This window comes from Rattus rattus, chromosome 2 (assembly GCF_011064425.1).
Source record: "Rattus rattus isolate New Zealand chromosome 2, Rrattus_CSIRO_v1, whole genome shotgun sequence".
Lineage (NCBI taxonomy): Eukaryota > Metazoa > Chordata > Mammalia > Rodentia > Muridae > Rattus > Rattus rattus.
In genome coordinates, this window is record NC_046155.1 from 36,013,342 (window position 1) to 36,017,646 (window position 4,305).

Genomic DNA, 4,305 nt, shown 5'->3' on the forward strand with positions numbered 1-4,305 from the left:
TTCATTGTGTCCCATAAGTTTGGGTATGTTGTGCTTTCATTTTCATTAAATTCTAAAAAGTCTCTAATTTCTTCCTTGACCAAGTTATCACTGAGTAGAGCATTGTTCAGCTTCCATGTGTATGTGGGATTTCTGTCCTTTTTGTTGTTATTAAAGGCCAGTCTTAGTGCATTGTGTTCTGATAGGATGCATGGGATCATTTCTATCTTATTGTATTTGTTGAGGCCTGTTTTGTGACCAATTATATGGTCAATTTTGGAGAAGGTACCATGAGGTGCTGAGAAGAAGATATATTCTTTTGTTTTAGAATGAAATGTTCTATAGATATTTGTTCAATCCACTTGGTTCATAACTTCTGTTAGTTTCACTGTGTCTCTGTTTAAATTTCTGTTTCCATGATCTGTCCATTGATGAAAGTGGGTGTTGAAGTCTCCCACTATTATTGTGTGAGATGCAATGTTCATGTTTGAGCTTTAGTAAAGTTTCTTTTATGAATGTGGGTGCTCTTGCATTTGGAGCATAGATATTCAGAATTGAGAATTCATCTTGGTGAATTTTTTCTTTTGACAAGTATGAATTGTCCTTCCTTGTCCTTATTGATAACTTTTGGTTGAAAGTCTATTTTGTTTGATATTAGAATGGCTACTCCAGCTTGTTTCTTGGGACCATTTTCTTGGAAAATTTTTTCCCAGTTTTTTACTCTGAGGAAGTGTCTGTCTTTGTCACTGCAGTGTGTTTCCTGTGTGCAGCAAAATGCTGGGTCCTGTTTACCTATCCAGTCTGTTAGTCTATGTCTTTTGATTGGGGAATGGAGTCCATTGTTGTTGAGAGATACTAGGGATTAATGTTTGTTGTTTCCTTTTAGTTTTGTTGCTAGAGGTGGAATTATCTTTGTGTGGCTATCTTCTTTTAGGTTAGTTGAAAGATTACTTTCTTGCTTTTTCTAGGGTGTAGTTTCCCTCCTTGTGTTGGAGTTTCCCATCTGTTATCCCTTGTAAGACTGGTTTTGGGGAAAGATATTGTGTAGATTTGATTTTGTTATGGAATATCTTGGTTTCTCCATCTATGGTAATTGAGAATTTTGCTGGACATAGTAGCCTTGGCTGACACTGTTGTTCTCTTAGGGTCTGTATGACATCTGCCCAGGATCGTCTAGCTTTCATAGTCTCTGGTGAGAAGTCTGGTGTAATTCTGATAGGTCTGCCTTTATATGTTACTTGACCTTTTTCCCTTGCTGCTTTTAATATTCTTTCTTTATTTTGTGCATTTGGTGTTTTGTCTTTTATGTGACAGGAGAATTTCTTTTCTGGTCCAATCTATTTGGAGTTCTGTAGACTTCTTGTATGTTTATGGGCATCTTTTTCTTTAGGTTAGGGAAGTTTTCTTCTATAATTTTGTTAAAGATATTTACTGACCCTTTAAGTTGGGAATCTTTGCTCTCTTCTCTATCTATTATCCTTAGGTTTGATCTTCTCATTGTGTCCTGGATTTCCTGAATGTTTTGGGTTAGGAGCTTTTTGCATTTTGCATTTTCTCTGTTGCATCAATGTTTTCTATGGTATCTTCTGCCCCTGAGATTCTCTCCTCTAGCTCTTGTATTCTCTGTTGGTGATGCTTGCATCTATGACTCCTGATCTTTTCCTTAGGTTTTCTATCTCCAGGGTTGTCTTTCTTTGTGCTTTCTTTATTGTTTCTATTTCCATTTTTAGATCCTGGATGGTTTTGCTCAATTCCTTTACCTGTTTGGTTGTGTTTTCTTGTAATTCTTTAAGGGATTTTTGTGTTTCCTCTTTAAGGTCTTCTACCTGTTTACCTGTATTGTCCTGTATTTCTTTAAGGGAGTTATTTATATCCTTCTTAAAGTCCTCTAACATCATGAGATGTAATTATAAATCTCAATGTTGCTTTCCCAGTATGTTGGGGGTATCCAGGACTTGCTGTGGTGGGAGAACTGGGTTCTGATGATGCTAAGTAGCCTTGGTTTCTGTTGCTTAGGTTCTTGCACTTTCCTCTTGCCATCTGCTTATCTCTGGTGTTAGCTGGTCTTGCTGTCTCTGACAGTGGCTTGACCCTCCTGTACACCTGTGTGTTAGCACTCCTGGCAGACCAGCTCTCTCCTGGTGGGATTTGTGTACAGAGAGCTATGGCACTGAGTCAGCTCCAGGTACAGATGGAAACTGGGAGTGTCCTGTCCCAGACTGTTCCTTAGTTCCTGTGTCCCGAGGGCTCCAGGCGGGTCCCTAAGAGCAGAAGTGGTGGTCTCACTTGTGCTCTCAAGTGTATCAGCACTCCTGGAAGACCAGCTCTCTCCCTGTGGGATCTGGGTGCAGAGAACTGTGGCACAGGGTCAGCTCCGGGCGCAGATGGAAACCAGAAGGATCCTGCCCAGACTCACAAATTTATATTTTAAATATCTTGCTAAAAATATAAATTTATGGGCTGGAGAGATAGCTTAGTCAGTAAAGCATTTGCCATAAAACATAGAAACTGAGTGTGGTGGCGTATCCTTATAATTCCAGGGCTAGGAATCAGAGACAGAGGCTGGATGGACAAGACAGTGAGAAACTGTGTCTCAAAAAACGAAGTGGAGGGGTTGAAGTCATGGCTCTTGCAGACCTGGGTTCGATTCCCAACACCTACATGGAAGCTTACAAGCATCTATAGGTCTAGTTCCAAGGGATCTGACACCTTCTCTGTCATCCTTGGCCTCCAGAGTGTACATGGTGTACATAAAATCATAATCCACACTCACACACATACAAATAATAAGGAAAATCATAGAGAACTTCTAAGGGATGACATCTGGGGTTAGCTCTGGTCTCCAAAGCCATGCACATCCACATGTGCACTGACTTACATATAAACACACAAATGCACTCACATAAAACTTACATTTATTATTTAATCTAATAGGAGCAATTATTTGTAGAGCAGCACTGTCACCCACGATGTCAGGCACCCCTGTTTGATGCCACTCTGTCTCTTTCTCATCTGCATCTCCTGGTACCTAGCACATAGCAGGTCTCAAAAAAAATTGCTTGTTGATTGAAATTCTATGACTCTTGGTAGCCTAGAAACACTTTGATCCTTTTAGATTAAGACTGGTGAGAGAGTGTTAATAGAAGTTAAAATGTGAACATCAGGTAAAGACTTAAAAAACAAACTTTCCAAGCATGGTCCAAAAGAGACAGACAGTGTCAAGGGGGGGGGGATCAATGCTATGCTTGGTTCAGTCATTGTCTATACAGCTAGCTCATCTCTCTGAAGTGATGTGTGAAACCTAACATCGGGCAAAACATAATCCCTGTTTTGAATCTGCTGGTTTTGTTTTTTTTAAAGACTTATTTATTTTATTTATGAGTACACTGTCTTCAGACACACCAGAAGAGGGCATCAGATCCCATTACAGATGGTTGTGAGCCACCATTTGGTTGCTGGGAATTGAACTCAGGACCTTTGGAAGAGCAGTCAGTGCTCTTAACCACGGAGTCATCTCTCCAGCCCTGAATCTGCTGGTTTTAATGATGTAAATACCTACCCACCCCCACACTAGATTCTAAACAAAAACTGAGGTTTATTCTTTTATAACACCTGCATTGTCCTTGCTCTGAGCACAGCCATAGTAATAGGTGTGCAGAAGCTCGTCTCCTCCCAATATGTCCCCTCTACACACACCACAGACACAAATGATCTTTGGAGTTTGGATACTAGGAGGACACAGAAAAAACTAGAAAGCAATGACCTCATGTTTGTTTGAAATAAGATCTCACTGTGTCAATCTGACTGTCCAAGACTTTGCCAAGAAGCCCAAGCTAGCCTAGAACTTCTGGTAATCCTCCTGCCTCTGCCCTTCTAGTGCTGGAATGATAGGTGGGCATTAGTAGGCTTGGAAAGAAGTGTTAGGTTTTGAATGTGTATGACCTTAAATGAATGGCTAACATTCAACTTGTTATTAAATCATAAATATATATTATTTGATTTTTAATAATAGAAATATTCAGCATTTAGGCGGCAATGTTCCTGAAATTTTAACAACCAATCCCCATAAACTGTCTGCAACTCAGCATTGTCATCTGGAAACTCCTCTCTCTCATCTATGAAACTGTAGATATTTTAGACATTGTACGAATCCTGAGAAATAACTAAAGAACTCAGGATTAGTACAAAGACTGAACCACTAGGGCATGTAGTCTCATGTTGCTTATAAAACCCATTTATAAGGTTCCATTGACTAACTTATTGCTAATAGCCATGTTCTCTGTTGAACGAACACTGTGAGTGAACATGTGTGTGCCCTGAGGCCAT